The 23453-nt window shown below is 42.7% G+C and overlaps 1 protein-coding gene and 1 long non-coding RNA gene across 23 annotated transcripts in view; one reads left to right on the top strand and one right to left on the bottom strand.

The window, feature by feature from the left end:
• Positions 1–23453, bottom strand: part of NFASC (neurofascin) — a 173662-nt gene that overhangs the window by 140353 nt on the left and 9856 nt on the right. For 8 of the 22 annotated variants that reach the window (XM_081009976.1, XM_081009979.1, XM_081009978.1 and 5 more), the window contains exon 1: positions 16134–16293. The exons of 2 other annotated variants lie outside the window; for them this stretch is intronic. The gene's annotated coding sequence lies outside the window, so the exon portion shown is untranslated. Of the gene's footprint in view, positions 1–3397; positions 3534–7332; positions 7355–16133; positions 16295–23453 lie in introns of those variants that run through there. 12 more of the 22 variants (XM_081009966.1, XM_081009972.1, XM_081009965.1 and 9 more) reach the window with 6 other exon arrangements.
• Positions 10748–14234, top strand: LOC308479181. Its single transcript, XR_013987531.1, has 3 exons — positions 10748–12590; positions 13288–13392; positions 13990–14234. It is a non-coding gene; the product is annotated as an uncharacterized lncRNA (long non-coding RNA).

Here is a 23453-nt window from a genome sequence, read left to right on the forward strand (position 1 = left end):
GAAGGACATGGAACAGAGAAAAAGGGAAGATTCAAACAGGAAGGGAGTGGCAGCTGGTGGAAAGTCATAGCCCAGGCTGTGCTTACAAAAAAAGAATAAATATTAAAGTGAGATGCATTCTGAAGTGTTGGGGTAGCCCATCCCATTTCACCATCTGAGGCAAAATGGAAATTGCCGCTTCCTGGCCCCGCCCACCACCACCCACTTCCACTGCTGAGCTCCAGCACTCACCCAACTTGGCAGAAGCTGGAGCACTCCTCCAGGTGTTGGCACTCGCTTGGCTTCTCTGCCTGGGGCGGGGGGGGGGGAGATGAGCAGCAATGTCGTACACCAGAACGCCTCCCTCTTGGTGGCAGAAGCAAGTGGGGTGGGCAGGCACTTCACCCTGTGTCATGGGAGGGCCGGCTTTGCTGAAGTGGTAACAAACCTAGGATGGCTGGGTATACTGACTTTCTGAGCTGACCCTTACCAACCCTAAGAAACCTAAAATTTGTTCTCCTAGCTGTAGGAGCAGTCAACACCCATTACAATGCACTGGAACTAGTAGCTCTTGCTTGGCACAGTCATGACATACATTATGAAAGAAAGAACAGCATGCAAGAACCCATTTTCAGGAGGCATCAAATTAAGATATTCAACATTTGACTAGTTTTTCTGGAGGAAATGGGACCCGTTGTATTCAATGCACAGCTGTTGCTAGAACAGTTCTAGCTAGGCTTGCCAGATGTCCTAGGGCTCAGATCCTGAGACACAGGGAGCAAAGCCTGGGAGCTAAGGGGTGGCACCTGTCAGAACAGATGGCAAAACCCAGAGGCAATTGCTGATTAAGAGATTTCATGTCCCCCCCCCCTTTGGCTGATCTCTATCTAGCGCGAAATGAATTGCCCTATTCCCTATGTGTTTTCAAGATAGATTTGTTATGCCTCTCAGTCACTCGCTCCCCAAAGAGAAAAGTCCCATGTTTCTCGTGTGTGTGTGTTTTATTGTGATGCATCATCATCACCTTTCTTTCTTTGTTTCTTTCTCTCTTTCTTTGCCACCCATCTGACTGGGTTGCCCCAGCCACTCTGGGTGGCTTCCAACAAATTAAAACACAGTAAGACATCAAAACTAAAAACTTCCATATACAGAGCTGCCTTTCTTTCATCCCCCCCCCCCTCCATTTATACCCAACCAACAGGCTGACAATAGGTAAACAAAAATGTTTTTTCCTGGGGTCTAAAAGAAAGCAGGATGCGCTCCAAGAGTGTCAAACAAAAACACAGAAAGGCCCTTTCTCTTGCTGCTACTTACTTCTCCTCTGGTAAGGATGACATTGGGAAAGACTTCAGCAAATGACCTAAGGGCACGGGCAGATTGCTATGGGAAAGGCACTTCTTAAGGTAGAATAAAAGATAGTAGCTAGATTCTACCTGCTGGGATAGATACAACTATTTTGAAATGTACTGCACAACTGCACGTTTATCAGTAGCATCCATTTATTGAGTAGGGAGAAGTTAATAATACACCTGCCCTAGGAAGAGTAAAAAAAAACCAGCTTACCTTCCATTATACTCCTGTTTTCTTACATATGGATCATCATATCAAGTAACCAACAGACAGCGGTCTGAGGTGAACCCAAGTTAGACTTCCTGTATAGTTTTCAATCACACAGACTCTGATCCATATAGTTTGGAAGAAAGACTTGGCACAAAGCTTCCTACTCATTTCCATGACCCTTTGCCTCAAAACTGCTTTGATCCTATCCAGTCATGTGGGTTTTCTGAGAAGTTTTGAATCTGAGAAAATTATGAAGACGTTTCTGCTGCCCTGAATTTATTGGGCTTCTGCTGGACTAAAATTGATTGGGGTCTGCTTTAACGTGCTTACCTTAAAAAGAAAAAAGGGGGGGAGTATGATGTATATGTATCAAGTTTTATTTTATGTTTTGGCAATAACATATAATTGAAGTATTGCATGGGGGAATCCATAAAATGCACTTACTTGTGTGATTTAAATATAGTCAATAAGTGCATAGCTTCTCTTAGAAAGTATTTTATTAGAATACTTAAATATGGTTTGACAAGCTTACATTTCTTTACATTTTTTTTTAAAATATGAAGGCAACGAAAATGTTAAGGCACTTATTTGAGCCCATCCAAAAAACTACCCTTATTTACACAGGCAAGCATGCTCTCCTAAGAACAGTCACCTGAAGAAGTTAATTATAACTTTGAAGCTGCCTACTTTGACTGCTATTGTACCCATTCATTACATTACTTATTCATTTTATGAAACCACACATTTTTAGAAATGGGAAATTTCCTGCCTCTCATTACTGATCACCTCTATTGTTGTTACAAAGCAGAAGGATGCCAACATGTTCGATTCTTTGAAGAAACCTGCCATCATTCAGAAATATTTATCCACTCAAAACATTTATAGCCTGCCTTTCTTTTTAAAAGCTCAGGGAAGCTTATAATACAGTAAAAAAAGGCCAAAGTTACAAGAATACAAGAGTAGCAGAATACAAAAAGGCAGGCAGACTACAAGATTCTAGGGACTCCCATCAGCTCTGAGTGTTTTTTAATTATGGGGGGTGGGGAGAGCCCAGGCTGCATATCTTTTTTATAGGAAGGGTAACATATTCAGAGTTCAGTAAAATCTTCCTTTTTAAAGCAAAGTATTCAGGTATAGAGGAGGAAAGTGGACAATCCCCTGCCCCCATACCTCATCTTGCATTGTTTTCTAAAAATGTAGCGGGGGGGGGGAATTCTATAAGTGTTCTAGCTCTGAGGTTTGCATCTGCATTCCCTTAAATCAGTATTTTAACCACTGTACCTCTAAAGATATATTGCCATTTCTACCATGACTGGAAAATCAAAGTCACACAACAATCAAATTATTTCTGCTTTCCCCATCAGATAACAAAGGCCCAATGCATTTCTCCCCTATCTGCCAGCAGAACTTTGAATTTAGATAGGTGCATGTGAAGACACGCAATAAATCAACGAGAGATTCAAGGACAAGAACACGAGGGAGAGGGAGGGACACATATGGATTAATTTTATTGACAGTGCTAGAGCACAGTGCAATGCTAGCAACCACAGAAAAAGCAAAGGAGCTAAAATGAAATTATTGCCATAAAACAAAATCAGAAATCATGCTGTCATTTGGTTTCCTCAAGCAATGCTAAAGACACAGCTGCATTAGAAAACTCCAGCTCTAATCTTTTGTTTAGACTGGATGAGAGGCCACAACCCAATATTTCAGTGCTCCCTTCTTGAGGATGCTGGCATAGAGGTACTGGACCAACCAACTGCTCACTTACTCTTCTACACCATTTCATCTTATAGCACCTGTTCAAATCTAATCTACATCTCAAAGAATTTGGTATCAAATCAGCAGACCAGCCTACCTTTGTCACCTTTCACAATTAAGCCATTTCTCCTCCTCTTTCTCTCTTCCCTGCCAGGGCTATTCAATTGTCTTTCAGTCACTTTTATCCCAAAAGTGATGGTCCTCCAGGCGAGGCAAGGAATAATTCAGTCATGATTTCTAAGACGACCAAGGAAACCTCCAAGCTGCTCAGGTGGGTGAAAAATGCTGCTCCTTACTGTTTCCAAGGAAGCAGACCTCTGGCCTTCAGATGCTGTAAAAACCGAGCAGACTTTTTCCAGGGTCAAATATAGATGTAATGCAACTGCTGCTGGGAAGGGAAAAAATCACTCTCTGCTCACCATCCCTCCTCCTCTGTGGCTTACATAGAGGCTCATTATCTCAAGCCCACCAAACCTTCAAGTGCCACAGCAAATGAGAGAGCACACCAGGCCACGTATTAACATCTATTGCACACTCTCCTTGTTTAGTCCTCCCCTCCCTCTCTGTGGAGTTCCCTCGTGAATAATGCAGGAGTTGTAGTCCAAGACACTGCCCACTCTATGCTTCTCTCAGAGTCAGCTGAAAACAGGCTCAAGTGCCAGCTAGGGCCAGTCCCCATGTTCTGCACAGTGCAAGCCAGAGATCCTTGTACGGCAGCCTATTTTCTCTTGTTCCAAAAGATGCCGTCTCCTTTTTGTACCAGCTCTGTTTATGAAGCTAAGGAATCATAGAGGACAGAAAACATGATGCAGAAGTTAAACTATGAGGTGGCGGGTCTCGTTTTCATAAACCTCAGGAAGGCCTCTCAAAAGTAAGCAGAGCTGTGCCATAAAACAAGGCCCTTTGATCATCACTGCATAATACTGTGACGAGGGCTCTGAGCCCCCACCCAGGAGAATATATGAGAGGTTCACTAGACTAGTTCTCGTGAGACATTTCTGTCTTCTCTGCTCTTCCAGAAGAGGGAGCTGTACTGCTGTCCCCGTTTCAAGAAAACCGATTACTGGATTGGCCATAAACTCTTCTATTGGTCGTTATTCATCCAGAGATGCTCGTTTTGAGTGGTTCTTCTCTCAGTGATTTGAACCTGTGACCACACGGGAAGTTTTTACCATGGAGAGGCAGCCACATACAAATGCCAAACTGGCCACCATTTTGTTGCTGCTGTGTTTTTGTTATGGAACCACTGCAATTTTTGTAGCAGCAGGCAATAGAGGAGGTTGAGTTTTCTCCTAGTCTCCACTACCAGATGCTGGCAAGTTACAGTACTAAGTACATCATCTATGGACATGCAAATCAAAATCTACATACAGATTGTTTCATGTTCTTCCTTTCAGAAAGCTGTTCTGGAGAGCCTTTACAGGATTAGTTTACACTGGCAGAGAACACACACTGCTTTTGCTATAATATATTCACAATTATAGCTCAGTTGGTTAGAGTGTGGTGCTGATAACGCCATGGTTGCAGGTTTGATCAAGGTTGCAACTATGGGACAGCTGTATATTCTTGCATTGCAGGGCATGGCCCTAGGTGATCCTCACATTCCCTTCCAACTCTTCAATTCTATGATTCTATGATATAGCTTCTGCAGGTTGTCTGGAGTACAGTAGCTATAAAAGCAGCAAATGTTGGTTCTAAAGTATAATGAGTTCCCTAAAACCTTAATGCAGCTTTTGGCGACCAAAATCTAAGCTGCTTGCACCCAGCTGATGGATTTTCTAGCTCCCAACCCATGCAGGTAGGTGTGACTCATATTCCAGACAAACGTGTACAGCTTCCCATCACAACATGCATCACTACTTACCACTGACTCTCAGACAATTAGAACTCTTAAAGAGTTACTGTTATAGCATTGACTGCAACATTATAGTGGCCCTTTAACTCCTTTAAAGAGTCCACTGTCTTGCTCACACATTGGGGAAAGGCCTGTGCCTAAGTTTCCCAACAGGGTTTAAAACAAAAAAGTGTAAATGTAAGCACTAACCGCCTGATGCTATGAAAGCTTATTTCAAAGGCAGCCCACTGAGTTCAATAGGGCTTAGGCACAATTAAAACGTGCAAGGCTGCTGACTAAAACTGCAAGCAAATGCAAACATGCTGGGGTCCAAGAGATCCTGGGCATGGACACATAGGAAAAGACTCATCCAGTTGCTTGCAGTACTTCTCTGCACTGGAGCTGTTCTGCTGAATCACTTACTGCATTGCTGGCAAAGCTGATAGGGGAATATTCTGAGAGCATTGCAGTGCTCCAGCCCTAGGACACTCTGCACAGCCAAGCTGGCTAAGTGTTTTAAGTCATACAGCATTGCAAAACAGTGGAGGCTTTAAGAGACAATGAAAGGATAATTGCTTCACAGCAGGAGCAAATATAGCCCAAACAGGACTGCCCCTCGGTTATAGTTGGCAGCTTTTCAAACACTTAAATGTTTGTGCACTGACCCAGGACCAACTGCCAAAAAAAAAAAAAAAAAAAGGAAACCTTTCCCCTGGCACTGAGGTCAGCATACTGAGCAAGTGCAGTAATAGCAATATCCACTAACCTCAATTTGGAATGGGTTAGGTCTCTACAAGTCTCTCTTTTAGAATTCTTGGGGAAAGCACAGGCTTTTCCCAAGGATTTCCCCAAACTCAGGAAAATCCAGCCTGGGAGACTTCATCCAAAATTGCAACCCCTCTTGTTCATCAGTTTCCCTCCTCTGCTACCTTTTCTACACTGATGTGGTGGACCGGGGTGGTGGTGGGGGGGACAGAGACTGGCAGCTAAGAGGGTTTTTACAAGCAAAGGGTACTCTTTAAGTATCCAGTGCTGTAATTAAGGTTTCTATGCATGTTCCTCTACTGTGAACATGATCTCTTAAATTACCATTATCTATTCTGGTCAGCCCTGAGTGCTCACTGGAAGGACAGATCGTGAAGCTGAGGCTCCAATACTCTGGCCACCTCATGAGAAGAGAAAACTCCCTGGAAAAGATCTTTATGTTGGGAAAGATGGAGGGCACAAGGAGAAGGGGACAACAGAGGACGAGATGGTTGGACAGTGTTCTCAAAGCTACCAGCATGAGTTTGACCAAACTGCGGGAGGCAGTGGAAGACAGGAGTGCCTGGCGTGCTCTGGTCCACGGGGTCACGAAGAGTCGGACATGACTAAACAACAACAACAACATTCTGGTCAGTATGTCAAGAAGATTCTCACCCCCTTAAAAAAATGGTATGCTGCTTATGTATGGAGACAAATTCCAGAAATAAGTGGGGGGGGGATGGAAACAGGTGCATGTGAGGGACATGAAGATGCAATGAGCATCACAAAGTTGAAAGGATCTTTGACCCCCACCACCACCACCACACACAGACTCCAATCCAGAATCTGCAGTGCAGGATGCAACTATAGAACCCATCAGAGATGACCATCCATAGAATTAAAATCATTTTGAAGTGGGGTTGGGGAAAGGACCAGAACTCTGCAGGCACTTCACTCTACCACACCCACCAAACTTGATGGGCTGCATGTGCGTCTGTGTCTGCATGTAAGCCAGTTGCTAAGATCACATAACACTTTTGTACTATCACAAAACTGAAACCCATCCCCAAACAAGAAGCTGAATTATTAAGTGGTGCTACCATGAGTAGGAAACGGGTTTAAACACCTCCACACACACACTTCAGTGATGTCCCAAAGTAAACCACTTCATATATAAAACATGGGACATCTTTTCCTTCATTTTCAAACCCCAGGTTTGGCAGGAGGGGAGGCTATTCCTCCTCAGTCATTTCAAAATATAGCTGATATGTACCGGTATTTATGCGTATGTATTTATATCTTTCCTAATAACAAAAGTTGTCTTGGTAATGTATGTGTGGGAACATTATTTACCTCCTTCTCGGGATCAAGAGGTCTCTGTCTTTTTCAGTTTGGGATAACAGGGTGAAGGGCATGGTTTGGAATAACAGACTTTGCCACGACTCTTTATATACCTGAGGCAATGGTCTCAGTGATGGATGAGAGAGTTGAGGATGAGTGGAAGAAGAATGATAAACCCACTCCTTCTCACCATCACTTCTATGCAGAGAGTCCAGCTTGTCTGTTGGGGGAATGGATGAGAGGGATAGTTGTGAGCAGGATAAGGAAAGGACTGGACTTCTCCATCCCTCCTTCCTTCTTGAAACTTCATCTCGTTAGTTCTATAGCTTACACTGAAAATTACACACTAAAAGTCTTCTCCCTCCTTTTTTACACTGGATTCCATTTGGTGTAAGCATGCTGCATGGTTTTTGTGTACATACCACAACACACCACGCATCAAGCAAAAGAGCTGTGCTTACATGTGGCAGGAAGCCATGTCCCAACAAGTGTACCTTCTGCATGCACATGTAGGAGACAACACAGGGATGAATTTGCCACATAGCTTGGGTAAAGTTTTTCCCAACAAAGAATGAAAAAATAGACTTGTATGCAGCAGCCCTTAGGGGTATGCTCTATATTCTTCAACAAATCAATATATATTAATTGCATGCAAAGATTAAAGCTTGGAACTAGAGAGATAGTCTGGGGTTCTTCTCCATAGGCTTCTTAGAGGTTGATAGAACACTCATCATGGTGAGCACGGCAACAGAATTGTGGGTTCCATACATTAATGGTATAGCTGGAATGTAACAGAGGTAACCGACTGTGCCATTACAATTCTAACACAATTTTGTAACAGGAGTCATTATCAAGGTGACAGCACTATAGGAGTTACAACTGTGCCCTACCACTGTATCCAAACCACATAGTGACACCAGATGTCAGTCCAAAAGTTTCTGTAGCAAACAAGCAAGGGCAGATTTAGCTAGTGCTTTTGTCCTGGATGAATCTGAAGGAAAATCAAAATAAGCATGATACAGATGGGGGGTGGCGGTGGTGGAAGGGAACTCAGACAGCAAAGTAAGCATATTCCCTAATAAGGAAGTCCAGGAGCAAAAGGTTACAATGGGGTCAACACAGACAATGAGAACCTGTCACTTCCCATCTGTATCTATGGAAACCAGCAAGAGGCTAGAAACAGAGCTGACAAAATTATTGATTGTGCAAAATTACATTCAGCCACATGTGACATTTAAACCTTGGTGCTTAGGTGCCCAATACAAGCGAAGTAAGAAAGCCTCTTTTAAATGCTTCCAGTCTGTATTTATATATAGGCAGTCAATGGTTAGCACGTACTTATTGCAGGGATATTTTTAAGATCAGGCAAAGTTCTGAGGAGGAAGGGAGCACACATGTAATCTTGCCTGCCTTGAATATTGTCAAAAGGAAAATATGTGTATTTCAACCAGAATGCAGTTACCACAGTTCCTCTGTACTGTAAGTAACAATTATGTGAAAGGGACAAAAGCAAAGCAAGTAAGCAATAAAGAATTCAGTGTCAATCAAAGCTGTGGGGGTGGAAAAATATGTTGAACTCCCAAGTGTCATCTTAAACATGTTGGTAATCAGCATCTAATTATCAGATGCATAGGGCTAAACAGTTTTCAGAAGCACCAGCATCACATTTCTATGTGCAGATGGCTTTGATCTCAACTGAGCAATTCACACAGACATGGTGATGGACCTCTTCAGGATACAAATTTCAAAGTTAAGGGGCAGACTTCTAACATCCCTGTGTTGCTCATCACTGCAGAGAAGGCTATTTCAAAAGTACAGCCTGGGCTGATTGCAATGACTGTGACATTTTAAAGGCTCCTGAAATTTAATTAAGACAGCTGACAGGGCCTGAGTGGGCCCTCAATTTGGTAGTAGTAATGGGCCTGCGGGTGCCAACCTGGGCCGCATCCAGAATTGCCACTGTGAAGTTGTCTGGACCCCTGCCTAGCACTGCTGCATCCAGCCCCACACCTCAAATATTCTAACCCTGGAGGGTGATGTTGGCAGCACCTCTGGAAGCCAAGCACCGGCTTAGCTCTGATCCATTACAGCTAGCCACAATTTGAAATTACCCCAAATAAAATGCTTGACATCAATGTTAAACACTGCATTTTGAGAAATTTTAGACTGGTCCAGAAGTGCCACCCTTCAGGGGAGCAAGTGCAGCATTGTGCCCCAATGCAATGGTGAGTATTAGCAGCCGTGTCAGATGAGCAGCAGTGTCAGGTAAGGGCCCCATGGCAGAAGGAAGTAATGTCAAACTCAGTAGGCCTTGCCAGCATGTCTGGGGTATGACTGTTGTCCAAATATGCCAAGTCCTGCAGCTGTGCCTGATTTTAATGGATGAAGGTTTCAATAGGTGAAAAAAAGCCATTCTGACCTAGTAGACTTGCATAGTTTTGAACCATTAGCACTTACAGAATAGATTTACTGCTTACAATATACTGTAGATACAAAATACACTTACAAAATAGATTTAACATCCCAACGCAGAACCAAAAAGGTTAAACTAGAATAACTAATATAACATGGAAAGAAGAAAAGGGTCGGCTGAAATATATAGGTAGGTTTTAAGGAACACAAAATACAAAGGAGGTTAAAAAGAAGAGAATGTCTATGTGTGTGTGTTCAAAATATTTTAATTGAAAGTTTTCAACATAAGATAAGAAACAATAAAAACCAGTCTAACCTAAAAAAAGAAAAAGGATAAAGAAGAGCGAAAATAAGAGAGAATAAAAAAGAAATAAAAAGGGGGTATAAATTTAAATATAAATATATGGTTCAGTCTCAACTGCTTTGTTAATGTATCCAAACGGACTAGATCATCTTCAAATCTCTTGTGAAGAGTGAAAATAAAGAGATTTTCAGATTTGCATTAGCTTGTCATGTTTGCTGAACCCACGCTGCACAAGTCTGCAAGTTTATTATACTCTTAATTATTTGAAGTCAGGATTACTCGATGTCCTAGAACTTTCTCAGACTGCGGGGTGGGGAGAAGAGTACTTCCCTTTATGTACTGGGATGTGGTGGGGGGACTGGAAGAATGAACTGCCGTGCAAGGCAACACATTTGCCTGACATTTTGAAGCATCTGTTCAGAATCAGTAGGAAGCACATGCCTCATGCACATACCAGCTTACACCAAATCAGACCCATCAGTTCAGTAGACGGTTCCCACAGGTGCAAAGTTACCTCCCTAGCAACCTATAAAATGCTGCCAAAAAAAAGTGGGCTAAAGTTATTAGGCAGAAAACCTCAACATTGTACAACGCTTAGAAAGGACTCTCATTTAGGCTACAGAATTGTCCCAAGTTCAGGTATGGCAGAACCAATTTGGAAAGCAGCAGAAACCAAGGTGAAAGTCAAACACACCACCCTAATCTCAGAAGGTAAAGAGCACCCAGGTTATTCAAGAAACTGGCACACAATTAACAGGAAACCAATATATCACCTTAAATGAGACATAAGAATTTATTTGTATAATTCTCTGTGTGTTTAGGTGCTCTAAGCTGCCTTGTAGAAAGGCAGGGGATTAATTTTAATTTTAAAAAGTTCTCCAAGGTAGATATTCACATTTATAAGGCATCAAAAGAAAGAACCAATGGCAAAGTACAATGATATCCATGTTCATTTTTTTAAATAGAGGAAGAAGCACATATCTTCTTTTTCCAAGCATCTCCTCCAAGATGGATCACAGGAATAGAAAGAATTTTTAGCATGCTCCTTCATACTTGTCCCAACCAGGGTTTCTCCAGATGAATAGGGGCAATTAGTTCCTATTCCAGGATTAGGAATAGAGTGCCAGAGGTGCCAGGTATGCAACTGTACCCATTGTTACTTTTGAAGGCCAGAATTTCAGAACTAGAAAAGAAGGTCAACAGTTTTAGAAATCTGCTTCTATTATGCTATGCTTTTTTCTGCCTGAACAACAAATAGCATCAATAGTGGCATCAATAGCCAGCTCTTCCGCAGATCTCTGGACATAGCAATTTCCCACGGAATGCAGAGTGATCGAAGTCATTCTTTCAGAATGTATTACATAATAGAGAAAGACTCAGAGGTAGCAAGGCTGTGATAAAGCCATGGGTGTGGTGGATGGAAAATGTGCTGCTGCAACCATGGAAATTGTTGCTGGCTATATCATTGAAAGTCTCAAATTCATGCTTAGGTTTCTTTACAATATCATAAGCATGTACCGGACTGACGACAAATGTTTGATGGCTGTTTCCATGCAGGGGAACAAGCAGTGCTCTGCAGAAGAGTCAAAGAGCACAAGGCTATGAATGTTTATTCAGAAGTAAGTGCCATTGTGTTCAATGGGGCCTACTTCCAGGTAAGGATCCACAGGGCTGCACTTGACTTTCCAATTAACACCCACTTGAGATGTACTTATTCCAAATCCTGAAAGATCAAGTCCCAAAGTATCACTCATATGGATTAGGATGTAGCATCCAACAGAATGAAGGGAGATAAAGACCAATTCTCTGGACTTAAAAGTAATTACTGGAATCTTTTACTTTCAAGACATCTGCTTGTTGGCTTTGATAGTGTGTAATCTCTTTCATTGTTAGTATGCTGAATGCATCAATTAAGTCCTATGGTTTCTTACTAGCCCAATATAAGGCTTAGTACAGCATCCTGACCCTGTAGCTAAGGTTTCCAGTTCCATCAGGGTGGGATCAGTGGAAAAGGTTCTTTCAAAGCAACAGTAGATGCTCCATTTTATAGAAGCCAGTGGTTAAACTAGTGTGATATTGAAGTTTGAGAGCTTAATCTGCTTCTCCAGAAACTTGTTCTTTCACCCCTCCAGGATATCACTGGTTTTGGCAGTAGCAACAATTCCTTTTCTTTTCTTTTTTAGCAAGAGACACAGTGCTGGGATGGATAGAGGCACTTCCTGGGATATCAGTCATTTGATGAGTGGAGATGGGGAATAAGCTCCCTCCTCAGCTGATCTGCACAGATTCTAATGATTCTCAAAAGCCAGCCAAAGAGCCCCTCCAAAATGCCCAGGTTTTAGCAAGTCTCCAAAGGATGTTAGATTATAATTGGCTACCCTCTGCTTACTCTAGAAAGGAATGACTTTCTGCTCTTTGATGACTTCCAGTCTGAAGAATGGGTCTCATAGGTCTTCAACACTTCATAGAGGTATTGCAAAGGAAATATTAAAAACATAAGTGAAGTGGATTCCAGTAACATTGAAATGTTGACCTTTATCCAGACATTCATTAGCGCATAAAGTCAGATCTTACAAAGCATCACCGGCTGACCATCTAAGAGACCTCAACAGTCACCACCACCACCATGGCTTTCGTCTATGAAATAACTAAAAGGTGAGTGTGGCCACCGATTTTTCTCCATTCTTGTTTTATAACTTATTGAATCACTTCTAATTCCACCTTTCTTTTGCATTCCTATTGGTACTTGATACACTAGAATGTACAGAGGTTTTCTGCCTCATCCATTCAGCTTCATGTCAACACAGTGACAAAGCAATCTAAAATATTGTGACATCACAAAAATGATTTCAGCTAAGGTCAAAACACAGGCAGAATGATCACAAGCAGGAAGGGTCATTTAGCCTGCAGAAGAGTGTTTGCCTAGCCTTAATCCTCATGATTAGGAAAAGTATGAATAGAGACTTGCAAATGAAACCACTGAATTACAGTTCTTCAAGAGGTTCAAAGCTATCACCTGTGGACTGAATGGGGACAAAGGATTTTTATCGTGCTACATGAGTCAATTGGCTTATCACTGCAGGGAAGTCTGTGCTATCACCAACTGTCTTTCTATGTGTGAATGGCCACTGTTAATAACGTTAATTATGTACACCTGTACTTTTCTGCATGTAATTTCCCCCTTCCAAACCACACACAAATGCACACAACTGCATGCATCACACATATATACTATACACTTGTAGCTCAGATTCACACTTCAAACACCTGATGAACTAGACTGTAGACCATGAATGCTTGGGCCACAAAAATAAGGTGTTCATCTTGTTATTTTCAAAATAATGTTTTGCAGATCTTGCACACCTCTCTCAGGCATCTTTTACACCCAAAGTGCCATAGAAAAGAGACATTGTATCCAAACAGGAGAGCCTTTGTTGAACTATGGGCGGAAATCCAGGTATTTGGCAGAGAAAGTACACTTTCTTGTTTACTGAACAAAACATCCAAGTCTTTCCATTTCCAGTTAAGAAAGACCTTCTAAATGGTACTACCATCCCTTTCTTTCTTTAGTGCAAAGTAAAAGAATGGCACTGTCTGCCTCAGCCGGTCTGAGCATTGCCATCCATGACACAGCACTTCTGGCACTGTCACGATACATTTGCAGGTGGCCTTAGGGAGAAATTTCACAATTTGTACGGGGAGAAACTAAACTGACCCTCTGCAATTTATAGATCTTAATACCATTATATATGTTAGCAAGAGCACTAGTATCTCCCCAAACCAAGGCTGCTACATCCCCCACCCACACCGCAAGTCCCTCCCACCCACAGTGTCCCTTGGCTGCAACAGATGCAAGTGGTTCTGTCACACAGGGTGCTGAGCTGAGGGAGTGTAAAATTGAGAAGATCCATCATTAAGAAGATCCATTTCGGGGTGCTAAATTTTGGCCTCACACAGGATGCCATAATATGAAAGATTACCAAAGTCTGCCACTGGCTGCATTTGCCTAAAGCCATCCTAGCCTCCACTCAAGGAAACCAACCATCTCTTACAGGATAAGCAACAGGAACTTCCCTCTTCAGAAGCAGTATGACTCTAAATACCAGGTGCTGGGGACAAACAGCAGAGAATGCAGTTGCCCTTGTAAGCTTTCCAGAGGCACCTCAATGGGCATGACCATGAACCAGGAAGCTGCTCTAGACTGGGACAAATGACTTGTCGAAGACCACAAGCTGAGTACAAGGCGGAGGTGGAACCTTATGCTCAATAAAGCCCACAAATAATCCCCTCTACCCAAAATTCTTCTCTCCTCAAAAATTCATTGGCCATCAGATTCCTCTAAGTTAAATTACTGCAACATGTGATACGTGGGCTGCCTCTGAAAATGGTTCAGAAATGTCAGTTGGTGTAGAATTCAGTAGCTAGGTTGCTCACTGGGGCAAGATGGTTTGAGCATATAATACCAATCCTGGCCCAACTGAACAGGCTGCCAATTAGTTTCTGGGCCTAATTCAAAGTGCTGGTTTTGACCTATAAAGCATTAAATGACTCAGGGCTGCAATACCTCAAGGATCGCTTTCCCCCATATGAACTGATCTGCACCCTGAGATCACAGTCTGATGTCCTTCTTCATGTGCCTCCTCCACGAGGTCTGGAGGGTAGCAACATAAAAATGGACCTTTTCTGCAATGGCTCCCCACTTGTGGAATGCCCTCTGCAGGGAGGCTCTCCATCTACATATCTTTAGGCGCCAGGCAAAAACATTCCTATTTGGCCTTTGGCTCATTAAACAATCTGAACTGTGGGGTTATTGTCTTTGTTTATTACTATATTCTGAATTTTTAAAATATATTGTAAGCAGGTCTGTGATTCCTGGATGAAGGATTGTATACAATTTAATTAATTAATAATAATAATCCCCTCTAAATCAATTCCTCTTTAATTTCCACAAAATATTCCTTTCCCCTGTGCCTTCTCACTTTCCCCTCATCTCATTCATGAGTACCTAGAGCTCTCCTTCAGTGCAACCCAACCACATGCAACAATAGTCTGATCTCAGTTGCCCAGCTTCCAGCTGAAAGGCATAGGATCTGATAGCAAGCGAGGCATGAGACTTCAAAAGGGTAGCCACTGTCCAATCAGCAGCCAGCCAACATGCCACTTAGTTCAGTCAGCCTCCCTTTCAGAACACCTCCACCTAGCAACCCCAAAGATGATAATCTTTCACTGCAGGGGTAGAAGGAAGGTGAACCTTAAGAATCACTTTCTGTGCTCCTTTGCTGGACCATCAGATCCTAAAATGCAAAGCAAAAGGACCAAACAAGGGCAAGGGAAGATGGTGATTTGACATGGTATTGTCAAGGTTCAGCCCTCCCCAGACCAAGGCAACAGGACCCCACCCCCTCAGCAGATCTCTACTGCCAATAACCCTGAAGATCTGTTGGATCTGCATATCCCTGCCTAAGGGCTAGAGGTCCCTGCCTCAGGCCCTTGGGATTCTGACTGGCTCCCAGACCCTCTTCCATCTACCCCAGACTCACAGAAGCAAAGGAGATGGTGAGCCAGGCAGAAGCTTCAGATACACCGCTGGCTGGCTGCATGTGAGGCTTCTCAGGACAAGAGGGGAGTGCTTGGAAGCATTTGCCTGGATCAGGGCCAGGAATGGGCAGAACCTCCAGCTCTTCTGTAAGCTTCCAAGCTGAGCAGATTCATTGCTAAAGTGTCAGCCTTCCTGACCTGAGGAATATAGATGGGAGGGCTTGCTGGCATGTTAACTTGCTGGAAACCACAGGAAGGGAGAGTGCTCCTGCGCTCGTGTTCTGCTCCCTAGTTTCCCACAGGCATCTGGTTGGCCACTGTGGGGAGGATCAGAACTGCTTACATTTCGTTCATCTCCTGTCCATATATACTAACCACTCTTCTCTGTGTTAATGAGGGCCCCACACCTGCACTGTATACACAGAGGGGCTCTGCAGCAAATATATGACCACTGAGACATAGCCAGCAACTGAGGATGTGGCCCTACTTCCCCATGTAGTCAGTAGATGTATGCAGGCAGAACATCTGAACAGTCCAAAGGTCTTAGGAGAATAAGTTGCTTGTCTATAGGTAGTTTCACAGCTCTAATGCCAAACCAAGGATTTTTCAAACTTGAGGATGGTGGAGTTAGAGAGGACAGAGCCATAATGTGCCTCTTACCTTATAAAAACGGGTTGCTCACGTGTTGGGTGACCAGAAGAACTGGCAGGAAGCCACAGAGCCCATCTTCCATGGCTTCTGACCCAATTCCAGTCAGCAGAGCTCAGAAGGCACTTGGGGAATGTTACTGTTTGATAGTTTGTGGCCAATAACTTGGTGATCTCAGCCTAGTGATGGTCAACATCACTACATCATAAAATGTGTTGTCACAATTGATGCTGTGGTTAGTGCTCTCAGAGGCCCAGAATTCAGAAAGATTCCAGTTAAACTATCATTTACCCAAAGGGGAAAAGTCACCTTTAGTTATGGAAATAGCCTAGGCTTCCCATGTCATGTTTACTTAATAGAGCTGGTGGAGGTGGGGTGGGGTCATTGCTAAGAAGGCAATGCTTGTACTGGCATGCTTTCCAACTGCTAGGTTGGCAGAAGCTGGGACAGAGCAATGGGACCTCACTCTATTGTGTGGATTCAAACTGCCAACCTTCTAATCAGCAAGCCCAAGAGACTCAGTGGTTTAGACCACAACGCCACTCGCATTCCTACAGGGATAATGTACATACTGTATTTTTTGCACCATAACACTCACTTTTTTCCTCCTAGAAAGTAGGGGAAAATGTCTGTGCGTGTTATGGAGGGAATGCCTACGGGTGGCGGGGGGGATCTGCTGCAGTTGTGAGCAGAGGATCCATGGTTCCCCTTCCTTCCCTCCTCTGTGGCTCACTTTGAAACAGAAAAAGCGGGAGAAGAGCCGCTGAGTGGGGAGGAGAGAGGGACAGAGAGCCTGCTTCTTTAAAGGAGCAAAGCGGGAGAGGAGGGGAGCCGCTTACACGAGTGTAAGCGGCTCCTGTCCGGTTGGTTCCTTTAAAGCAAGCAGGCTTTCTGTCCCTCCTCCCCACTCAGCTCGCTACATAGCAGCAAAGTTTTTCAGCTCGCTAAGCCAGGGATGAGCGGGGAGGAGGGAGAAAAGCAGAGCCTGCTTGCTTTAAAGGAGCAAAGTGGGAGAGGAGAGGAGCCTTCTCCCCTTATACCCCTCTTCTTCATTATTAGCAGCATCCTTCTCCACACACCCCACACGTGCTGCTTCTCCCCTTAAACCCCTCTTCTGCATTATTAGCAGCATCCTTCTCCACACACCCCAGGCATGTTCCTTCTCCCCTTAAACCCCTCTCCTGCATTATTAGCAGCATCCTTCTCTACACACCCCACGCGTGCTCCTTGTCCCTTGAGTGCTTTTCCTTCCCTCCCCACTTAAAAGGTGGTTACAAAGCACAGATCCACATAGATCCTCAGGATTTTTGCACTGGGTCACCCCAAATTCACCATCAGATCACATAGCATGTCCATGGCTACATCTTGCACCAAAAAAATCACGCACCCACTGTTGCCTGGGGCCGCAGTGGTGCAAAAACTTGGTTACAAAGCATGGATCCACGTGGATCCTCAGGATTTTTGCATTGGGCTACTCCAAACTCACTGTCAGATCACATGTCTGTGGCCACAGCATGAACCACAAAATCATACATCCACTGTTTCGTTTAGAATATTTTTTTTCTTGTTTTCCTTCTCTAAAAACTACGTGCATGTTATAGAGCGAAAAATACGGTACATTAACCTTTTTATCACATGCTATTACCATTGTGTGTGTGTTTAGTTATATATGTGAGAATATATGAAGAAAGACCAAACAGACTTTTGCTGAAGGTTAATTGCTGTAATTGCTGAGGGTTAATTGCCAAAGAAGACAGGAGAGAGATAAAAGACTCAAGGATTAGAGGTGCAATGCCTCTGAATACCAGTTACTTGAGAATATGAGTGGGTAGTGGGCCTTTGTGCTCATGTCATGCAAATGGACTTTTCATGTACATCTGGCTGGCAACTGTAAGAACAGAGTTCTGGGCTAGATAAACTTCTGTTCTGATCCAACAGGACTATTCTTCTGTTCTTACATAGTATAGAGAAGTTTTAAATGTTTGATGTTTTACTGTGTTTGATGTTTTAATTCACTGGAACCTGCCCAGAGTGGCTGGAGCAACCCAGTCAGATGGGTGGCATATAAATTATTATTATTATGACCTTAATTTCAAGATATGTTAGCCTATCCATGCTATTTATTGAGTCTTGTCTGGGAAAAAGGCAGGGTATAATATAAATATAAAATATAATAATTTATCCAACCCATATTAACCACAGTACCTGAGGAGCTTGGTATGTCTTTCCTCAACTGAGGCACAGAAAAACTGTGTAATTTGCTGTGGGAATTTATCAAGTAGGGTATTTAGCTGAGCCAGCAAAGCCCTAGGCCTTAAAATGTCTGACTCACCTTTCTCAATGAACAAGATGGACTGGATTGTTCCACTGCAGTGAGACAGAATACTTATGCTAATTTTCAAACATCCCCAATGGGGTGAAAAATGAAAGGGATCAGGAAAAAGATAGTTTGTCTGAAAGACAAAGCATTATAGAACCTCAAGACTAGTCACCACTTATTAAGTAGTGAACATTATCTTCCATGGCATACTCCTAGATTTAACAAAAAGAAAATGGAAACGATTATTACTTTCCTTCACTACCCCATCCTAGACCTCTGAGTGCAACCTAAATTTAAAGCAACACTCAAGAAAGTTACATTCTCATAGGGCACAACAATGCTAAGTTATTTGTGACCATGTTTTAAGTGGGGTGATGCAAAAGATTTTCAGATGTGGAGCACAATAAGCATTTGGTCTGTCAAAGAAAGAGTTTGCAATTTGCTCTATTATGTAACCCACTGTACTTCCTCTAAGAACACTGAATTCTTTACATTTGAGGTGAAATCAAATGGCAAACATCCTTTCAAACTACCAAAACGATTACACAATGCTTCAACATCCTCAAGAAAAACACAATTGCTATTTAAGTCCATGCAGCTAGCTACATTAAGGCTCAGCTACCAAATGTGATCTGACAGGGTGATATTTGCAATGCAATTAACTGCCTTCAAGAATACCATGCACCTTATTGTTAATTATATGTTTGTGAAATACTACAGTCTTACTTAAAGACTATCTTTCACTTTGGCTTTGTTGGCTGGTTCCTTCAGCAAGTCGCTGTTCTGAACATCACCGCTCATCACAATAGCTTTGAAATTCAGAAGAAATTCACTATATGCTTCACAGCTTTACAGTAACAACAAAATTTTACTTCTATAATATATGTAATCCAATTGGGCAAAGATAACAAGAATTTTAATAATTAATAATAATAATAATAGTAATAGTAATAGAATTGTCTAGTAGCACCTTATAGACCAACTAGAAGTCTGCTAGGAGGAGGAGAGAGAAATTGGGCAAACTGCCTTCCCATAAACAAGTTCAGAGAGCACAAAACATTCAGAGTCAGGTATTGTACTATTTATGTAGTGCCATGCACATAAATTACAATACGTCCTGGAACATTTCCCCCCCCTATAACATCTATAATACACAATACATGTTTTGTTCTTTAATAGGCCTCCTGAAATATTGCCTCTGGTGTTTTGGGTTTTTTTAGAGCAAACATAAGGAGATAAGAAACAAGGTTGTTCTCAAAGCAGAAGGGTGATTCATACCTTTGTGAAAAGTGAATGAATGGCCCTGCTTGACAATTCCAGGAAGAAAAGCTAAAGCGCCATCCAGGACTAGCAGTGCTGAAATCTTTGTAACAGCACTTCATAAAGGACTGTAGTAGCAGAACAACCGTGGGGCATGCTCCTGCTATGTACTTAACCAGAGCCATTTATATGAGAGAACTTCAGGGACTTCACAGGCACAATCATAGGTAGACAGGAAGCTGCCTTATACCAGATCAGATTATTTGCTTGGCTAGCCCAGTACTGCTGACTATCACTGGCAACAGTTCTCCAAGGTCTCAGGTAGAGGTCTTTGCCAATACCAGCTACCTAAGAGTTTCTGAGATCTCCAGCCCAGAAAGTATGTGCTCTACCACTGAGTTATGACCCTTCCCCCATGGGTGCCTATTACAAAGGCCCATTTCTCTGCCTGCTATAGACATCTGTGTGTATGTCACAAGAACTTGAGTACAAAAGCCAATGAGCTCACAACAAGCACACTTGTTACTGGGCCTGTTGCAAATCTGAAAGCAAGACAATTTAAGCAATGGCATGAGAGTACAGTTCAGCATACAGACTGATCTTTATCATAGCAGAGCCATGCTGCACCACTGAGAACATTAGCAGCTCTCATGACTTTTCACAAAGAGAGTAGTGTAATTACAACATTAGGTGCTGGTGGTACCATATATAACAGAGAGGTACAGCCTGACTAAGCGCCAGTCATCTCTGTTACTATCAGTAGAACGAAGTCAACACTATTAACGCACTACATTAATGTCAGCTACACAATAAAACCTAATAGAGCACACTGCCAGCTTATGCAGGTTGTACCTACAGATTTTTAAAAGCTAAGCTAGCATCAACACCAATGTTTATTCAAAAGTGGGCCTATGTTCTAGCTATGCAAATATGTGAAAGGTAGAAGGGGTGCCTAATGGATTTACGCTGCTGCCTGTGCTCCAAAGGACAGGTTACTTAGAATTATTTTAATTACACTTGAATGACACAGGCTCTTGGAAATGAAACTAGAAAGAAGCACTCTCAGAGGATTCAGCACCCTGGACAGTTAATAAGACTAGTGTTGCCCTTTCCCAAGAGCCCTAATATTTCAAGGTAAAAAGGTGGCTTTAGATAATAGGTATTTCTCACTTGGCAAGGCTATTTTCCACATCAGCATAGGGATCTCCCACTCCACTCAAATGCAGAAAGGGCCACACATCTGCGTCATCATACTTCTGCACAACAAAGCCAGTCAGGGGGAATGTTTATTTATTGCTTGCACTGCAAAATTGTCTTAACCCTCTTCATAAAAATCTAGGAGGATTTAAGTGTATAACTGCAAGATTCTTGAAAGCAGTACCATCTGAATGTTACTGTTATGTTTTCAAAAGACATTTCCCTTTGGAGAAAGCTCGGGAAAGATGTTTTCCCCTGGAAAGCTTTGGAACATCAATTCACTATATACATTGAGAATCATGTTAAATCCCTTAACATCCAAAGCTTATCTTCTCTTCATTATGGCTCTTGTCCAAATGAAATCCAAAGCATCCTTTCTGTGTCAAGTCATGGGGTCTTTTCATTCAGAACAGCAAGCAGAGGATCAGCTTTCTCTAAAACCAAAACCAGCATATTTGTGTTGCTGAATATGCAGCAACTACATTGCCTTTGGTAGCACTTGGCTATGTATCAATTCTCTATGCATACATTGCTGCCCAGAGTGTTCTGAAAGATGGGTGGGATATAAAATGATGAAATACATAAGATTGCCTGCAGGCTACATTTGAGCTCTATTCAAATCACAACATGATACTGAAGGTGTCACAGACACAGGAATTGGCCTAGTTGAACCAACACTTGATTAGAGAGAAGTAATACAATGAATATTAAGTGGTATGATTCTACAACTCAGACTAGCTGTCTACATAAATATAATCAAGATGGTAGTATTTGACTAATGGGGTGGGGGTGGGGGGGATAGGGAAGAATCCTCCAGGTGCAAAAGGCTGTGCTTATTGAGTCCAATGTATTCTGATTACAGTACATTCTTCAAGGGCGCTCTTAAGCAAAACCAACTTGAGTCTGTGGTCCCCAACTCTATTGCAAATGACTGGAAAAAATTGAGCTCAACGCATTTATTTATTCACTTCTCCATTAGTTGGTACCTTTGCATTTTATTTTTTTTATTTGATGCAACACCAAGGATGCAATACCAAGCAAGCACATGTCTGCATTTGTCTATATTCATAGGACCCTCTCCCCACATATAAACCTCCTAGTTTAAGATCTGCTTTGAGGCTTGCAGAAGATTACATGGGTGGTGACTGGACATGTGACTGGAATTGTATGGAGCACCTCCGCAGGCAAATCAATGAAGCACCAACATTCTTAAAGGAAGACAGTTTCCATCTTTCAAAAAATTTCCTAAGATTTTAAAGGGTGATGTGTGGTTTTGTTGCTTTTATCTTGTTGATCATATAGGAGGTTTTTAAACTGCTCTGTTGACTCCGATACCTGCTGCTGCTTTGGCTCTGTTGATTTCATTTGTTTTATTATTTGGGTGGCTTCTATTATAGGCAGCTCTGAATATTTTTAACAGAGAAAAGTGACACATTAATAATTCTGAATTAAATTAATTGGGATATATGGGGTGTTAGGAGAGGGGTAGTACCTCTGGTGGGGGACATGTAGTGCTCCTTCTGGGGTAGTTTGTCCACCTTTGGTCCCCACCCTGCACTCAGCAATCACCTAGAAGTGATTGCGACAGCAGCCACACCACAGAACCAACTTCAACTGGCTGGCTAAACCAGGTGAGGATAGCTGATGGGTCTCAAATCATCCATGAGTTAAGGACCTCCCCTGCATATGAAGACAGGCTCTGGCAGATTGAGCAGACGAGACCAACAATCAAGAAGGCAGTTTCTGCCTGTTCAGTAGAGAGGACAGATAGGGCTTGTCAACCTGGTATCCCATCCATAAGAAGGAAAACACTGACCCTAAATCTCCACTGCCTTGCAGAATATCTTTGGGAGAAGAAAACGCCAAGGAGTAAACTCTACACAAACTGGGAGTTGAGTCCCTAAGACAGCTGGATGGTGCCGTGTATGCCTCCTTCCAGCAACTCCTGCAGCCAAGCTGGCGCTAATCGTATTGCTCTGCTTTCCTTTGGACCAAATCAGTGAGGCTGAGAAGGCAGGGTCTTATAATCTAAGCACCCCAGGATCTCCATACACAGAGCCCTGGGCTTGCGCCCCAGGGGAGGTCACTTCAATGCCGCTAATGCAGTGATTTGACTTCACCTCCAGAGGTGCACTCCACTGTCTCTCGAGACAGATGCCAACAACAGATGCATTTTGATATACCCAATGGACTTCCCTGAATTCCCTCTGTTACAATTATAGAAATAAGGTGGGTCCTAAAATATAGAACTTAAGTGTCGAAAGTCAGGGCAAAAAGGTGTAACACAGATCTGTATGCATAGGAAAGCTGCAGACTGAGGTACCACTGTATAATGTATAATTGTGTTTCCTTAAGCAACACTGGGAACTGTAGTTTTTATAGAGGCATTGATAATTCTGTTGGAGAGTCCTCCTAGATTTCAAGAGTAGGTTGGGGTCGCTATTACAACTGCATTTGCAGTTGCACCCTAGGTACACCAAGCATGTTTATAGTATAGTTTACTGAATGTTAAAATGAATTATACATGGGATAGTTTGGGGGTGGAAATCTTTCAC

Source organism: Podarcis pityusensis (genome assembly GCF_964106645.2).
Source record: "Podarcis pityusensis genome assembly, chromosome: 6".
In the NCBI taxonomy this organism is placed as follows: domain Eukaryota; kingdom Metazoa; phylum Chordata; class Lepidosauria; order Squamata; family Lacertidae; genus Podarcis; species Podarcis pityusensis.